Consider the following 19319-nt stretch of genomic DNA (forward strand, 5'->3'; position numbering starts at 1 on the left):
AACAAACAGCTTTGCACTTGTTTGTGATCGTAAATAAATAAATAAAGAACAATTGTGATGATCATAATCTACATAAGAAAGAAAGAAAGAATGAAAGAATTAACAAAAGAACGAAAAGAACAAAATAATACAAACAAACAAACAAACAGCTACTTTGCACTTGTTTATGATTGTAAATAGAGAAATAAAGAACAATTGTGGTGATCATAATCTACATAAGAAAAAAAGAAAAAAACAGAAAGAAAGATCACAAACAAACAAACAGCTAATTTGCACCTGTTTATGAACATAAAGAACATTTATGATGATCATAATCTACATAAGAAAGAAAGAGAACATTCCACTACATTGCACTCGTTTGTTGATGTGTGGCGATGGAGATGAATAAAGGATTTGTGATGGGGTCTAAATTGGACAGGAAGGATATTGATCAATCGTATTGATTGATTTTGATATACACATAAAGGCTGAAGATTTTGTGTTCCTCAGATGTTAAATGAGATCCTGAATCTTGTTGATCTATTTTTACAGTCCGGGAGGCCTGTGTATCTCACAACGGCTTTACAAATTACAAACCATCCATGGAATGAATTTACAGATTCAATCTGCAGCCAGAGCTCACAGCATAATTCACAATAATCTGACGCGTGGATGATGACAGGGAATCTGTGTTTATTAATCTAGTCTAGTAAGTGTTTAGTTCTTGAATCAATAGTTTAAATTACTGGTGAATTATCCGTCTGTACAGCGGACAGTAATGCATCGATGCATGCTTTTTCCATCTATTTATTCTCTGGGTTTGCATTCGCTGCCACTAACTTCACATTTTAAAATTTGGCGCTATACTTTTCAGTTCTACAAAGAGCCAAATATGATAATTGTCAAGAAAGCATGACACTGGAATGCATTATTGCTGGAAAACGAATGTTTTAGTTTGAGTGACAGCTTGATTTGACTTGGTTTCATTGCTCTCCGTAGCCGATAATTGATTTTATGAGTGGCAACTTAAAATAGTTCAACTTTAATTTGTCCCATTGTGAGAGTGATTTGGATCAGTGTGGGGGAAATAAAGGAACTCTGACTATCAGCCCTGGTGATTTAACCAGATAACTCTAATAGTTTGTGAACTGTAATAGAATTGGATAAGTGGTTGGGTTAGTGAATATAACCTACCGTAGAAGGAAATAACATCCATTAACACGTCAATATATTACCCTTTACTGTCCACTGTAATATTCACCAGTCATTTAAACTGTCGATTTAATAAATATACACTTAGACATCCACATGTCAGTACATTTCATGGATGGTTTGTAATTTGTAAAGCAGTTGTGAGATAAGCAGGCCTCATGGACTGTAACAATTATAAACAAGATTCAGGATCTCATTTAACATCAAAATGTTCACATCACACTTTGTGTATCCAAGCAACAAATTTAGGTTACAAAAACGTTTCTAAAACACTGAAAACAACATTCCGCTAACTTTATTTTTAACCAAAATATAACGTATTTGAAATGTTCATTTTTAACATTCTAAAAACGTTAAAATGCCAATTTTTCTTGTCATGATTAGAATGTTATTTAAAGGTTACAAAATGTTTTTACAACATTCTACTAACATTTTAACCAAAAATCTAACATTATTTGAACATTTATTTTAAATATTCTAAAAAACGTTAAAATGTCCATTTAAAATTTAAATGTTACAAAAACGTTTCTTACAACATTCCACTAACTTTATTTTCACCCAAAATATAGCATTATTTGAATGTTTATTTATTTATTTTTTCTAAGAACATTAAAATAATGCAATAAGCCCCAAGAAGCCATGGTTTAGAGTGAATTTATAACAGCTAAGGGGCCTTAGGCATGACTCGAAGCGGAGTTTTGTGCTTTTGTAAAACAGTTATTCCATATATGTAACAAGGTTGCACAAAATAAAACAAGGTAAATAACATTTAATGATATTAAAAACATCATCCTTCCGCCAAACAATGTAGTTCCTCAGAAACGGTTGTGGTTGCAACAAAGTGGTTGCCGAGCAACACACAAACTCCAAACGCGACTCAACCAATCAGAATCAAACATTTCCTCTCAATGTTATGAGAATGTAGGCCCTATGCCAAATATTGATAAATTTGTTGAAACGTTCCTTAAACATTAGCCTACTTTAAGAACGTGTTGTTCTAAATTTATATAACGTAAAAAAAATTAAAAAAATAACCTTAGTGAGGATGTAACATTGTGAGCATGTTCCCGGTTAGCTAGGTAGATCGAAAACACCTGTTTAGTATCATTAAATAGCATCAGTTTATTCTAATCTCGTCAGAATTATTCTGTCAAGTTGAATATCAGGCTATAATAACAAATTACCAAGATCGTCGTCGTAGTTTTCACCTGGATATCTCGTTTTGCAATGTTTTAAGAAAGCGGTCATTAGTCCGAAAATTGGCGCGAAGGCGCATGCGCAGAGTGTGACATAGGCTACAGTTTGCGTTATATATATATAATATATATGGGTGATTCTTAGACTATGGACACTTATGTTCTTTGGTCATATTTTTAAAAATACATATAATTTTGGACAAATTCCTCTTTCTTTGTCAAACTAACAATAAAACCACCTTAAAAACTTTTTACTACCTTTCTATTATGATTTTTTCATGCTTTTCAACCTCCTTTTATAGGTGTCAAAATCACTGTTTTCTCCTTGTCGCACACCCAGACTTTTAAACTTCAACAATGAAAATACAGTTTAAAAATATGACTTATCTGGTAACTATTAATGTACCTGAATTAAGCACTAGTAAAACAATTAAAATACATTATAGTATTTAATGTGAGACCACTATCAATATTACTTTTTATACAAAATATAGCTGTCGCACAGTATTGGTGTCATTTCCACCACAACACTGTAATGTCCTTTTAAAAAGTTTGTGTGAAAGATTGTTTAGGTGATTTCTATGGAAATGTTCAGTGACATCAGAGCACATGTTGGACAAATTTTCATCAACAACAAATGAAAGGAAAATCAAGGTAAATATTGCTTGATCAGTTAATATATTTAGTCTACGTCATTTCCAAACATGCTGTACCTTCAAGGGTGTTTTTAAAAAGCTAAAAATTTTAAGTTACATAAGAGTATTTTGCCTAAATGAAATGCTAAGTATTAATTCAAAGCTAATCAGTGAAGCTATCTTCCATTTTTTTCACAAAAAACTACAGAAATGTCATTTCCATCACAGTCACAGAGGCAGTGTGGTGGAAATGACATTTATGGTTACAAAGTACAATTGATATGTTTAATGACTTTGTGAATTGAGTTTAATGAGTGTGAGTTTAAGACATTTTCTAATAAATATCTCTGCTGTTTCTCTACATTCAAGTTAATTCATTGTCATTTCCACAACACCCTGTCATTTCCATCACCACACATTTTTTAAAAAGTTCTCATCACACATTAAAAATGTATCCACAATTTATGAGATCATAAAAGATCATTCAAGTTATTTATTTTCTAATAAGCTCTTACCCAAACCAATATTAAATTTCAGAGTGTGACAGGTGTACAGTTCAGCATTTGGTCCTTAGGGCAGTTAATTTATCTAATTGACAAATGTATAATTATTGTACATTGTGCAAAAACTGGTAAAACTAGTTACAAAAATGATCTTAGACAATTCTTGAGTGGCATAAGTTATTCTATATTTAAATAACAGCTGTATATTGAGATGTGGTGGAAATGACATATTAACAATTTCTCTTGTAATCTAAGTTTGTCCTCTTATAGACCTTGAAACTAGACAAATTATTTAAACTTATGAGACTGTTACGTGAGTTTTTTTTTATTCAACCTCACAAGGCTAAAAGTGCCCCTAGTTGAAGAAACACCCATATATATATATATATATATATATATATATATATATATATATATATATATATATAGTGGGTACGGAAAGTATTCAGACCCCTTAAATTTTTCACTCTTTGTTATATTGCAGCCATTTGCTAAAATCATTTAAGTTCATTTTTTTCCTCATTAATGTACACACAGCACCCCATATTGACAGAAAAATACAGAATTGTTGACATTTTTGCAGATTTATTAAAAAAGAAAAACTGAAATATCACATGGTCCTAAGTATTCAGACCCTTTGCTGTGACACTCATATATTTAACTCAGGTGCTGTCCATTTCTTCTGATCATCCTTGAGATGGTTCTACACCTTGATTTGAGTCCAGCTGTGTTTGATTATACTGATTGGACTTGATTAGGAAAGCCACACACCTGTCTATATAAGACCTTACAGCTCACAGTGCATGTCAGAGCAAATGAGAATCATGAGGTCAAAGGAACTGCCTGAAGAGCTCAGAGACAGAATTGTGGCAAGGCACAGATCTGGCCAAGGTTACAAAAAATTTCTGCTGCACTTAAGGTTCCTAAGAGCACAGTGGCCTCCATAATCCTTAAATGGAAGACGTTTGGGACGACCAGAACCCTTCCTAGAGCTGGCCGTCCAGCCAAACTGAGCTATCGGGGGAGAAGAGCCTTGGTGAGAGAGGTAAAGAAGAACCCGACGGAAGCCTCTCCTCAGTGCAAGACACATGAAAGCCCGCATGGAGTTTGCTAAAAAACACCTGAATAAGATTCTCTGGTCTGATGAGACCAAGATAGAACTTTTTGGCCTTAATTCTAAGCGGTATGTGTGGAGAAAACCAGGCACTGCTCATCACCTGTCCAATACAGTCCCAACAGTGAAGCATGGTGGTGGCAGCATCATGCTGTGGGGGTGTTTTTCAGCTGCAGGGACAGGACGACTGGTTGCAATCGAGGGAAAGATGAATGCGGCCAAGTACAGGGATATCCTGGACGAAAACCTTCTCCAGAGTGCTCAGGACCTCAGACTGGGCCGAAGGTTTACCTTCCAACAAGACAATGACCCTAAGCACACAGCTAAAATAACGAAGGAGTGGCTTCACAACAACTCCGTGACTGTTCTTGAATGGCCCAGCCAGAGCCCTGACTTAAACCCAATTGAGCATCTCTGGAGAGACCTAAAAATGGCTGTCCACCAACGTTTACCATCCAACCTGACAGAACTGGAGAGGATCTGCAAGGAGGAATGGCAGAGGATCCCAAATCCAGGTGTGAAAAACTTGTTGCATCTTTCCCAAAAAGTCTTATGGCTGTATTAGATCAAAAGGGTGCTTCTACTAAATACTGAGCAAAGGGTCTGAATACTTAGGACCATGTGATATTTCAGTTTTTCTTTTTTAATAAATCTGCAAAAATGTCAACAATTCTGTGTTTTTCTGTCAATATGGGGTGCTGTGTGTACATTAATGAGGAAAAAAAATGAACTTAAATGATTTTAGCAAATGACTGCAATATAACAAAGAGTGCAAAATTTAAGGGGGTCTGAATACTTTCCGTGTGTGTGTATATATATACACACTGTGTGTGTATATATATATTCCACAACAATATATATATATATTCCACAACACTGTACCATGGTACTATTGATAGTACCGTGGTATTTCTTTACATACACTGAAGTACCATGCAAATGCCATTGTATTTCAGAACCATTATAACCAAGAAGCACAGGATTACGATGCCTTCTCTGTAGTGTACGTTACCACCTCGGTACTTTTAACAACGCTGTTTCTAGTATAAAACAAGTATATGTATATATATATATATATATATATATATATTTATTCTTTTTAAAAAAAAATTAAAATTTATTTTAGTTATTATTATTATTATTCATTTTTTTTAAATTATTTTGCGAAGGCCTAATCTACGCAATTGTTATCTAAATTCTGAATATTAGGTTTTTTTTTTAAATTAAGATTATTTATTATTTTTAATTTAGATAATTAATATTAAGCCACAATTATGTGTCTTTCTAAACTTGTGTGTTTTAACAAGGATAGTGAAATATTTAATTATACACTGAGATTTTTGGAGCTGTGCGCATCAAAATGACTCCTCCTTTAGACACAGAGAGAGAGAGAGAGAGTCTGTGAACTCCGCGCTGTGATCTTCAGTCTCGCGTTCAGCGCGTGCGGAGAAACAGCAGCTCCGCTCGTTTCCTCGAGGAGTGATGTGATTGACTTCAGCTCTTCTTCAGGAGGAACCGACACTTCGAGAGGAGACACGGCAGACAGTAGGAGAACCGGACCGAACCGAACCGGACCGATCTGAACAGTTCCTGCGCGCGGAGCGATGGATTCCTCAGCTCGGCGCTCGCGAGGAAACACAGGTGCGTTTCTGTCACCTGCACAACATTCATTATAGAGAGACGCGCGTGATTTTACTCTCATGTCTGAAAGAATTGCTTTAATTGTTTGTTTCATACTAGAACGAGCGTTGTTAAAAGTACTGAGGTGGTAACGTACACTACAGAGATGGCATCGTAATACTGTGCTTCTTGGTTATAATGGTTCTGAAATACAATGGCATTTGCATGGTACTTCAGTGTATGTAAAGAAATACTATGGTACTATCAATAGTACCATGGTACTGTATCCGAAAACCATTTTAAATCGCGCTGAGGTCATGTTTGCTATTACTTGTTAGAAGAAAGTAGAGTATTAGTGCTGTACTTTGATATATGTAATTATTTCCACATGTGTGCACCATGGTATTTGCATGGTTCTCCAATATATGTAAGGAAATGTCATAGTATGATATAATAAATATGGTAGTACCATGGCACAGTATCCAAAAACACTAAAGGTTTTTATCTATTTATTTTTTGCTGAGGTCATAGTTGTTTAGTATTAATACAAGAAAGTAGTGTACCATGGTGCAGTGATGGTATTACCATGGTACTTTGAAATGATTACCATGTCCATGTGCCTTTGTATTTGCATGGTAATTTAATCTATGTAAGGGAATTTTGCTGAGGTCATGATTGTTTTGAATTAATACTTACTGGAAAGGAGTGTAGGAGTATTATGACAATAATACCATGGTACTTTGGTATATTTGCTATGGTACTCCAATATATGTAAATAAATAAAGCGGCACTGGCAATGAAACATGGTAGTATCATGGTACAGTATCGGAAAACCATTGTAAATCACTTTCTTATAAAGGTAATGATTTTTTTTTCTTTTCTATTAATACTTAGTGTAGCAGTACCGTGGTACAGTGATGGTCATCCCATGGTACTTTTTGCTTACTATGTTTACGTATGGTATTTGCATGGTGTTCTAAGGTGCTTAAAATAATACATGTCCAATAAAACATGGTATTACCATGGTACCATGCCCAAAACAGCCATAGCCAATTATTGTTTTTTTCATGTTAGTCTTTTCTGTAAAAAGCACTTTGGCAGTACCATGGTACAGTACAGATGGTGTCAGGTGGTATGCTATTTTGATATATATGATGGTATGATTGTTATATATATATATACGTGCCATTGTACTCCAAAGTAACACAGAAATACTGTGGTAGAGCTCCTCTAAAAAGCATAGTATCGACTGCGTTGATTATTAAAAATAATGCTGAAAATAACATAACTTCACAACTATTTGCATATTAATTGCGGTAAATAAGTACAACGTTTACATTTTTTGTCTTTTGCATTTCTTTTCAATGCAAGTAAACATGTTTGGCATGAACCAATGACCTCCTTACATAAACGAGGATTTTCTCTCTATGGGAATTCACATCGATTCATGCAAGTACACTATCAATTGATTAGCAGTGAATGCTTTTTGTTTTGTTTGCCTTTGGTAGATGCAGTAGGGCACTTAAGCAATTTCTTATATGCCAGTTCAGCAAACCCGAGTAAGTGAAGTAAAACGCTTCATAAAGTAAGATTTGTATGTTTGTGCAAATGATTTGATATCCTGAGATATTGAACCTACAGTCTGGTATTGAGCATTGTGGTTTCAAGTGCGTGCTCAAGTTATTTTTAGATGTTTTTTTGTTGCTTAATTGTCTTTATTAATGTCTCTGGAATTCATCGGCATGTAATTGAAACCTGGACTGTTGTGGCGCTTTGTCTCGGGCTGCTATTTAAGGTCTAACAGGAAAGCGTGCACGAGCAGACGCAGTATTCCCGCGTCAATCCCTCACACCTCTGAGTCCATCCGATAGTTTACACAGAGCCATTCATCACACAGGTAGAGGCGATATGCACTGCATCAATTCTCATTTGTGGGTGCATTCGGTTTAGCCCTGTCTCATTGTTTAAGTCCAACTCGATTAGACGGGCTGCGATGTGACGGGAGCCGTGAAGTTTAACCGTTAGTGGCAAGGGTATTGAGAGGACAGGAACGGATGGTATGGACAACCCATTCAATACTCTTCTACAGGGACCCCGCGAGTCCTCTCCTGGCCCGTAACCCGCTGTCATCTTATATTGAGCTGTTTAAGAAAGGCTGAGTTTGGTTCGGGGCGTTTTTGCCACAGGCCAACTGATTCACCTTTAATTAAAAGAACGAGGTGCTGTTTATTTTTGGATTCCCTCTGGCTTGTCTCAGGAAGCCTGGCGGCTCGTGCAATTTTACTGAAGCAGGTTTTCAATTAAGTGCAAATGTTTTCGATTGCCTGGGCACTAGAGATCCCGATCAGGTGGCTGTAATGCGACTGTAATCGTATGGCTGTGTGGGTAGTAAATGTAAAGATTCCTGCCTGTGATTCATTTGTAGTTGAAAGTACTGGACTTGATCTGTCTCCGGGGGAAGCGTCAAACCGAGACGCGCGTCCCAGCGGTACAAGACGTCCACGAGTTGACTAAATGCTTAATGCACGCAGCTGTTGTGAATGCCGTAGGAATGCTTCAGATGTCCAACGCTTTGGCACAAAGAAACCAAACATGGCTGTGCTTCAAAGTCATGGCTTATCATCATACACAGCTGCTGATTTGACTAAACAAGACTATTGAGTACATAAAGGCTGTTTTTAGGGTTGTGGTTTACGGCATCAGTTATATCGAATCCTCGATTGCGTTAGACTAAATTTTGGCTGGGTTATTGCTTAAACGGCATGGGTTTCTGAACGCACGGCCAAGGATGTAGTTGTGCGGGCCAAGCGACAGACCGAACTGAGTAAACTTTACTCATTATTTTTATGCTTCACAGAGAGCTGAACGCTTCACAGTTTTGTAGGCAATCAAATGCCATTTCTCCTGTTTTGTTTACTTGGAGAGAATGAAAGAGTGCCAGAATTGACATCAGGGGAAAATGAATCGCATTTACTTTATTAGATTAAAAGTTTAGAGATTAGAAGCGCTAATTACCTAATTACAGAATGAAATTTGCTGCGTTTAAAAGAACACGCGGCGCTGAATTGAAAACGGCAACAAATGTATTTCTCTGTAAGACATGATTAGAGAGTGAAATGCATTAATAATGCCAGCCCGAACATAAAGATGCAAAGCTCTGCGCCCTTGATAAAATCAAATAATAATCCTTGTGAGTTCGTGTTCTGTTCTTTTGGATTCATTCAAATGGAGGCGTTTTTTGTTATTTGTTTTATTTTTTCATAATCGGCTCTCATTTTCTCTTCCATTCCGTCAGAGACAGCTCAAGAGCGATATTAATATTTGATGAGATTGTGTTAGTTGAATTAAAGGAGGAAAATTGCTAGCTGAGGGAATGGCACATTGTTAAGCATGTAAATGTATTCTGCTCTTTTTGGGAGAGAAAATCTAGACATGTTTCCCCTCAGGAGGTCCACGAGCTATCGTGGTAACGCGCGCGGCTTTAATGCGTGCCAGATTCAATCTGCAGGCCTTAATGTCTGCTGATAATTAATATTCTCCTGCTGGAGTTAGGACGTACAGACGTACAGTTGTTATAGGAGCAGATTGTGTTCGGAGGGTGTTGGGGAGTTCGCAGTCCAGATGTCTGCGGTTTTGGCAGAAATCTTGCCAGCCGTTTGTATTATTTCCACTGTTTTAGCTCGTATCTGCTTAGAAAATTGCAGGTAAGTTTCACTCTTGGGTGAAGCTAACAATCAAAGGTTGTAAAAATAGGCAATTGTATTTTGCATGAAGAAAATGCATAAATTAAATATTAACATGAAGGGTTTCTGCAGGTCTTAAAAAGTTTTAATTCGCCCTTCCACAAATTAAAGCCCTAAAAAAGTTCTTGCATTCATAGAATTGTGGGATTAAATGTTGCATGCATTGCAAAACAAATAATGTCTTTCTCAGTATTTTTTATTTTATTTTTTATAAATTATATATTGCATTAAGGAAATGCTTGTTTGTGGATAAATTAAATACTATCATGACGGATGCAGGGTTTCTACGGGTCTTAAAAAGTCTTAATTCGCCCTTACACAAATTAAAGCCCTAAAAAAAAGTCCTAAATCAGAGCAGAAAGTCTTGAATTCATACAATTGTGACATTAAATGTGACATTGCATGCACTGTAAAAAAAATATAAAAAATCTTTCTCAGCATTTTTGATGGAAAAAAAAAAGAGGCCTTAAAATTTAAGGCCTTAAAAAGGCCTTACATTAGAGCAGGAAGTCTTGAATTCATAACATTGTGGCATTAAATGTTGCATGCATGTTGTATTTTTATTTTCCAAAACAAATATCAAAACATCCTTAAATCAAGGTACATTTACTTGAGAATGCAAATGTAAAATCTTGAGAAATTGAACAAAATGAAGTTATTTTATGCTTAAAACAAGAACAAATATGTTAAGAGGATATAAATCCTATTTTGAATTAACATGATTTTTTTGGAGCCAATTGGCAGATATTCGTTCTTGTTTTAATCACAGACTCACTTGATTTTGAGTAATTCCAAAAAAAAAAACCGTCTTATTTTATGTAATTTTGCTTTTCAAGTAAATATATCTTGATTTAAGGATCTTTAGACATTTGCATTTTAGACATTTCAGTTTATTCCTCACATTTTCTTTACTTGGTCTTACAAACGTCTTTAAAAAGTCTTAAATGTACCTTCATCAAACCTGCAGAAACCCTGGTATCAATATTTTCTATTTGAAATAATAAATCATTATTTTATTTGCTTTGCAGTAATGAGAGTGATACTAAGAAGAATTGAGGGTGAAATATGCTCAACTGGCATGAAAATTAAAGAATATCACAATGCATGGTCCTAAAATAGGCTTCATTTTCTTTGTGCATAATATCATTTGGTATATTTTTCTTTTGAGTCGGGGTGAAATATGATCTGGACGTGTTTGACAGGTTTCGTGAGATTCGCCTCATTTAGCTCATTTTGCATTGGAACGAGAGGGAACACACCCTAAATGAATAATACATCAAAATATTCCAGAGCTAAAAGAATGAAATGTTCTCGCACCTGGCAGGCTTCTGGAAGGATTCTGCCGAGATGGGCACAGAGCATGGTAATATGCCATGACTAGAGGAGTCATTTGTCATGGCCATGTGAGCCGCTTGCTGCTGGCGATGTGTAACTCATGCGACGCCCGCAGGCCAGACACGTCAAGGCTCTCAGCTGAGTTTTGTTCTGCGACTTATTGAACTCTCTTTTATATGGTTAATGCTGAACTGGGCAAATACAGATTAGCCCCTGAGGGATGTGCTTTGCTTTTCCTCTCAGATCTAACAGTGCTTAAAGGCAGTCTTTGTCTGGGCCCAATTCTCTGACTTATGGACCCTTTCGAAATCCAAAAGAAGCTTTCAGTCGCAGATGGGAATCGAGTTTTGTGCACCTTGCTGTTTTTAGACAAAAAAAAAAACGCTGCAAGACTGTCAGAGCAATGGTAGATCATGGTAAATATACCCTACACCAGTGTTTTGGAAGTTAATTTTACATTGTACATCAAGTGATGGCCAGTGTTGCCAGATTGGGAGGATTTGAGTTTGATTTGAGAGGTTCAAAATCAGTTTGGTGGGTGGACAATATCTGGACCAGTTTGGGATCAGTTTGTTGTTTTTCAAACTGGTCATTTTATAGGTTAATCTGTTAACAAACAAAACCCAAGTGTGCATGTACTTCATCCAAACAGTCATCATGACGTTACTATCCAGGTAATACGTTTCGGTTATAAAAGCATTGTGGGAACATTGAAATTTTTATTAAAATGTCCAGATTTCTTTTCACAATTATAACGTTATCTTAATCAGAACGTTACTTAAAGGTTACAAAAACGTTACTCGGAACGTTCCTCACATACAAATAACATCATAAGGACAATCTGGGAATGTTGATCTCAGAACGTTTTCTCTCAATGTTATGAGAATGTATATCAAATATTAATAAAGTTTTAAGAACGTTCCATAACATTACTTTAAGAACATTTTGTCCTAAGATTTAAAAAAACATTAGTGAAACTTTGTTAGAATGTTCCCTGTTAGCTGGATAAACACACTGCAGATTCGTGTGGTGTTGGTGTTGATGCCAATGTTTTTATTGTGATAAGAGATCAGATTTTGAACTTATAGCTGTATATCCAAGTGATTGCTAAATCAAAGTGGTATAAATATAAAATAATGGTAGAGTGACTCAACTCTCAAACAGTGGATTGTTCTGTTTGGTAATAAAGCGCAGCACAAATTATTATTATCATTGTCATTTCATTTTTTGAATACGAAATGACATATTTTAGGTGGTTATAATATGTAGATGATTATAGCACTGCCAATCCTTTGCTTATTCCAATCACTTACACTGGGCTTTTTCGTCTGGACTTGAATTGGCTTGTTTTTGCTGTTGACATTGAACAAGAAATATGTTCATTTCTTGACTGCCGTTTGCAAATATATTACATACTTCAACCTGTTTGGGTAGAAATATATTTTTTTGTCATATTTGCTAATTTATTGTACTGTATTTGTCATGTTTTGACCAGTTTCCTGTTATATTGTTCTCCTGTCTGGGAAATTGATTAATTTTTGTAGTTTTATTTTGTCACTAGTTTTAAGGATGTAACAACTGTGCTTATCAACCTTGGTTGGCATGGAAATAGAATTCTGTCACATTCTTTTGGCAGTGAATATTTTGGGTTTTTCTTGGAGAGGAGAGCTTTTGGACTGTAAAATAATTGGCGCAATCTGGCAACACTCATGAAGACCCAACATGTAACCATTGCAACTTGCAAAAATTTAAATGTATTAATATTATCATGAATTGCATATGCCTAAAATATGCACATTATTAAAAACTCTTGAATTTCAATACTTTCAGCCTGTTGGGAACTCGAAACTGAAAGTTGCTGGCACTTGCGTGTGCTGGTGAAGATTTCCCTGCTTTTGCATGTTAAACCTTTTCCCTCCCCATCCCACATATTAACGAAGCCATACATGTCTTTAAAAGTTTGGCCTAGATTCGGCTCATTTGGTGCCCGCTGAGACTCCTCATGAACTCTTTCTGTTAAATTGGCTCAGATGTAGATGGATGGGATCAGTCGGAGCAGATTCCTGATTAGCCCTTTAGGGAAAATGGAAGGATTAGCTACAGCGCTACGCTTCGTCTCCGTCCGTCTCGCAAGCCTCCCGAACCTAACGACATCATTGTCTTTAATAGCTGCGAGACGTATCCGCGTACTACGAGCTAATTCCGTAAGTCTCCCAGGATGTCATTTATTAGTCAAGTAGACATTAGGATTTTGAAGCTGGTTCACAAGTTATCCAGCGTCTTTAGCACTGCGTGATTGTGCGTTAGCCAACTAGTCGTTCATTTCATGTCTTGTTCATATATAATAAATAACTCAATGTAAGTTACAGTACATGCATAACTAGGCTAATACATAGATTTGCATATTTGAGACTAACTGCATTATTCATGAGAGCACAGAGGTTTTTCTTTACCACCTTCACCTTTTGTAAACATAGTTGGGAATATTGTTTTAAAATACCAGAAGTGAATTATTTTGATGTTTGGTTTCATTACTGGTTTTTGTACATCTGTATACATGTGCTTCAGAATTATGTGAGTGAGGTTTTAGGCTATATTGAATGTGGTAAAAGAGAAAAGGCATAATAAAAAGACATCTTTGCAGGAACCTGAACTCTTATAAGCCGGTCACTTGCAGTGATTTAGTCAAAAATACTTGCTGTAGGTGACCAGAGGCTGTCAAATATCAAAAATACAGCATAAAACAGAGGTCCATATGGATCTAAATCCATTGTATTTTAAGTCTTCTGAAGCTGTTCAGTATCTTTGTCTGAGGAACAGACCCAAATTTAAGTTTTACTTTCTTAAAATCTCCTTTTGAAAATGTGCATATTTCAATAAAAATTGGTTATGTAAAAAGAACTAGCAATGTTTGGTATCACTGAAGTCAAACTAAGATTAAAATGTTCAACTTTTAAAGCCAAATCTCCAGATTGTAGATATGCTGGTTTTTGTGTGTGTGGGTTTTTAAGTGTTGCTTATATAAGACGCTGTGTCAAAGTTCAAATATTCAGCTTTTAAAGCCAAACCTCGAGACCACAATGGTTCTGGCTGCGTTTTGTTTCACTTTGTTCAGCTGTTTTTGAACGCAAGAACATGTTGTGTGATAACACCCCTAATAACTAAATTTTGTGTTTTACATTTACATTTATTTATGCATTTCTACATTTATTTATTTCTGTATGTCTGTGTCTGTATGTTAATAAGGTAGGCGGTCCTAACCTCTCTCAATGCAGGATTGGTTAAACAGGATCGTTATCGTTACGGCTGTACTACTGTGGATGCTACTCAATAATGATAATAATTTGCTGAGTGTGTTTTTGAGACCTTTGCTGGTTCAGGCCTGTCATGGATAAATAAATATGACACTAAAACCACCAGCAAGTGTCAGCAAGTCCCTATCTTAATGAGTTATTCATTGAATCATTCATTCAGATGAATTATTTAACACAGTTGATTCGTTTAGAAATAAATCAAGTGACTGTTTATTAATGGATCATTGAATCATTGACTCAAATGATTAGTTCAAAAACAGATTAATTTTGGAACGAAACACAGCAGTGTTGCTCTGAGACGCACAAATGTTCTGATCCGGGTTTGTTTGGAACTGTTTTCATTGGCAAAACAGAAAAAAAACAGACACTATTGTGTTTAAAATGTAACTCACTTAATATTAACTTCTTGTTTGTTGAACCGCTCTATAAAATCAGTATCACATTCGCGATCATACACTATATGAAATTTGGGAAAACGGCACTCTTGCTCTTACTATATCATATCTTATAATATAAAAAACAATAACCCATGCAGGGATATTTGTTGCGTTCATAACTTGAATTATAGGTGCATTTTAACTATATTCTAATACACCTCATTACACATTGAATGCATTTTAACTCTCAAAACGGGTTTTTGTTTGTTTTTTGCATATACTCATACTCTATAATGTCAGCTTGCATATCATTAAAACATCAATTATGATGTTATCTTATGCAAGATATTATTTGCTAATAATGTTAAAGTTAAATAAAGTCTGCTGCTTAATCTATATTAGACCATTCACTGTCATTGTACGTTAAAGAGCATCATGTCTCGTTTTCCAGAGAAGAAATACAGTCAAACTGGTTTAGAATGACACGAGAGCGAGTAAACAACGACAGAATGTTTATTTTTGGGTGAACTGTCCCTTTAAAGAACCAGTATTGAAATCAGAACCAGAATCATTACCTTCCCAACGATTCCCATCCCTAGTCTTACAGGCTGTGCAGTGCATCTGGATAAGTGTATTGATTGCGTTCCCTCGCATAATCCCCCTTAAACTTACATAGCGTCAGGTGATCGCACATGAGCCGTGCTGATGGGACAGGCTCATTAATGCTGTATGTATTCCCATGAGGCTTCCCGGATGTGCGCCTCGGAGTGACGGCTTTGTGCTTTCTTCTGTTCAATTTGCTGTCATTTTGGAATAATTGGACGCTGGTGCGTTTGGAGTGCAGTTTGAGAGGGAGTTGTTCAATATGAGGCTTTTGACACTTAATTTAAAATATTTTTTCATCATGAATTCCGAGGCAGATGCATTATGGGGTGAATTTATCATTCTACTTGATGAGCGAAAAGACATTTATTCATGGCTTTCGTTCTCTTCGGATCAGAGCGAAAGCCTCCTTTACCGCATGTTGTGTTGCTCTTTATTTCGCCCTACAAGCGCGAAGCTGGTGTTGTTATTCATCTACACAATTAAGACAATGGATGCGTGTTTAATGGCTCGGTTTCTCAAATACCTGCGAGAGGCAGGAGCCAAAATATTGTTCTAGTGTTGCAGTGTTTAGTACTGCGCAGTGTGAAATGAAATTACCCCAAGATTAAAGCTCATAGAAACAGCAGTCATTTGATTTCGCGGCTTACTTTATTATGCTCCACGTCTTAGATTTTCCATTCGGTGCTACTGGATTCATTATTTATTATTTTTTGTTTTGTTTCCAGGCTTTCATAAAGGTTTTTTTTTCATGCAACGGAGCAGAAAGTACAGCTCAGAAGTAGTTTTTTCCTCTGCCTCACCAGCAGTAGAGGTGGAGGTGCTTCACTCGAGAGGAAACTTTTAAAGTGCTCAAGTAAAAACTAATAAGGTTGTGCTTGAGCAGCGGCATTAGGGTCAAGTTTTTTATTAGAGGAGCTTGTACTTAAAGATTTGAATGAACCATTAACCAAAAGTATTACATTTTTTTCTAATGTGCAGTTCATTTTTGTACCACATCGTGTTTTCTACAGACATGCTGATTTTAGTAAGGGCTTGTTTAAGATGATGTGCCAAGTTTAAAATATTCAAGGGTCTCAAGACCTTTGTACAGCTGGTTTTGAACACAACAACGTGTTGTGTATGAAAACCCTTATCTGAACTGTATCTGAATGCTGAACCAGTCTAACTCTTAAAAATAAAGGTTTTTATTGGTATCAGTGGTTCCACGCAGAACCTTTAACATCTTTGGAAACTTTACATTGCACAAAAGATTTTTTAGGCTACATAAATATCAGGACAAATGTATTTGTACAGTAATGTTTATGGAATGCTCTTATAACTTTATTAATATTTGATGTACTATATGTTCTCATGTAGTTGAGAAAATGTTTTAGAACATAATTTCAAAATGTACTTGTGATGTTATTTGTACTTGATGAAACGTTTTTGCAAACTTTAAATAACGTTATAATCACAATAAGAAAACTGGACACTTAATATTTTTTAGAATTGTAAATATAAACGTAATGTTATGTTTTAGGTAAAACTACAGTTAGTAGAATGTTGTAAGAAGCGTTTTTGTAACCTTTAAGTAACGTTATAATCACAAGAAGAAAACTAGTCATTTTAACATTTTTCGAATATTAAAAATAAACATTGAAATAAAGTTATATTTTGGTTGAAAATAAAGTTAGTAGAAACATTTTTTGTAACATTTTAAGTAACGTTGTAATCATGACAAGAAAACATTTTAATGTTCTTAGCATATAACGTTACATTTTGGTTAAAAATAAAGTAGAATGTTGTAAGAAACTTTTTGTAACCTTTAAATAATGTTTTAATCACATCAAGAACACTGTTTTAGAAACATTTCAAAACATATTCCCACAATGTTTTTAAAACCTAAATGTGTTACCTGGATAGATGATTATTTGGCTGGTTGTTTTCATCAAACCATCGATTTCAATCCTCAGTTATTCTTTAGACTGACCCTTTGGTATTTTTGTTTGCTGTTTTGGCCTTTTTCCACTCCTAAAGCCAACATCCAAACTTTTTGATATTTGTTGTAACCAATAAACTTTATTGCATTTCACCCAGAATGAAAGTTTATTTTCTCTTTAAGTGTTTGTTTAGTGCTAATGTAATATTTCTTTCTCCAACCTAGAAATCAGCAAACCTTGACCCTTCGGCAAATGAAAGTTTCTGAACTTTACTTTACTCTTGATGAGGGATTGTGTTTTTGTCGTGTTTTTGAAGTATGCCCTGATTCTGCCTCTGTCCCCCAGAGTGGAATATATTAAGGTTTAATTTAGGGCCTTATTTTAATTTAAATTTATTTCATTGAAATGAGACTCCGCACAAAGATCTTATTTTTCGTCCTTAGAGATTTTAAGATAATGAAGGAGGTCGTTTGTCTGGCGCTTTGACAAGGTGACGTGTAAAGAACAGCCTTTGGACTGATTCCACTCACAAATATGATAGATATGAAATACCAACTGATGAAGGCCTCTGATAAAAGAGCCTCAAGTCTGCCCTTACGAAACAACCGACTGCAAATATCACAGGATAATGAATGTCTAAAATGCATAGTGATGCATTTATATGCAGTCTGATTGGTGCATGTGTTTATTCACATTTTAGGAAATGGTTTCCTGCTTCATTTGCAGTCACGAATTGAGTTTGTGTAATGGTGATTCAGAGTAAACAAAAGCTAAATCATCCTCGTTGGTCAGATTAAACCATTAGCTCACCGGCTGGAGTTAAATGTAGAGAAATGACTCATTTAATGTCTGATTACCAAATAATAGAGGGCCATAAACAATGGCCGACGCTCTGCACCAGATGCTAATTCACCTCGCTTTCCCAAGATAACAGCCTCTATCTTCACGCATAGGCGCCTAACGCATGCAGACGTGGACAGTTTTTTATTAAAATGCACAATACAGTGTCTGATTCGTTATTAAAAGGCTCTTCATTCTAGAGATGCGTCTTCATTATACTCGGGCACGCTCCGTGCAGATAACGCTGCCTCATTTGCTCACAAACCCCTCAATTTTCCCGCAGACGATAATGCAGCATCTTTCTCGCAGCCACTCGGATGACAAGAGCACACCGTCTTCCATGCGCTCACCGGATTACAAAGGTTAATCATCAATTTGAGGCTTATTATGGCCAAATAGTAGCAAGACTACTCTAACAGAATTGAGGCTGCCGGTAGATGGAACAGATATAATCGACCGGGCTGGGAACACGCAGTCCAGTGTAAATTGAAGTCCCTGTTGCATGATGATTAGAAGGTGTTTGATGGCTTAAACACATCTCTGTTGGATCATTGAAAATACACAGAGCAATCACGAGTCACTGGGCCGTATTGATCGCGTTTTACTCCGTGAGGAGGGAGTCTGGTGAATTCTGTAGTAGCTTGGCAGAGAGAAGCACTGTGGGATTGAATTTTAAATACTGAAGATGGTACCAAACGTTTGCACAATTACTAATGTGATTATTCAGGTTTAGTTTAATGAACTGCATAAATGTAATTCCATCCTTAGATTGTTATTTACTTTTTTGGTGCTTTTATGTGAGTTTATTATTGTTGGCGTTTGCTGTCAGCGACACCCAGAACAACTTAGTAACTGAACAGGTAAGCCCTGGCAACACCCTAGCAACCACATAGCAACATTCTAAACCATGCTCTGAACACATTAGT

General features: G+C 35.9%; 1 protein-coding gene across 3 annotated transcripts in view; it reads left to right on the forward strand.

Moving 5' to 3' along the window:
- hs3st1l1 (heparan sulfate (glucosamine) 3-O-sulfotransferase 1-like1) overlaps positions 1 to 19319 on the forward strand; it is a 93174-nt gene that overhangs the window by 31656 nt on the left and 42199 nt on the right. Inside the window, exon 2 of one of the 3 annotated variants that reach the window (XM_058795979.1) lies at positions 6149 to 6280. The exons of 1 other annotated variant lie outside the window; for it this stretch is intronic. The gene's annotated coding sequence lies outside the window, so the exon portion shown is untranslated. Of the gene's footprint in view, positions 1 to 6037; positions 6281 to 19319 lie in introns of those variants that run through there. One more of the 3 variants, XM_058795978.1, reaches the window with a different exon arrangement.

This window comes from Onychostoma macrolepis, chromosome 13, assembly GCF_012432095.1.
Source record: "Onychostoma macrolepis isolate SWU-2019 chromosome 13, ASM1243209v1, whole genome shotgun sequence".
NCBI classification, from domain to species: domain Eukaryota; kingdom Metazoa; phylum Chordata; class Actinopteri; order Cypriniformes; family Cyprinidae; genus Onychostoma; species Onychostoma macrolepis.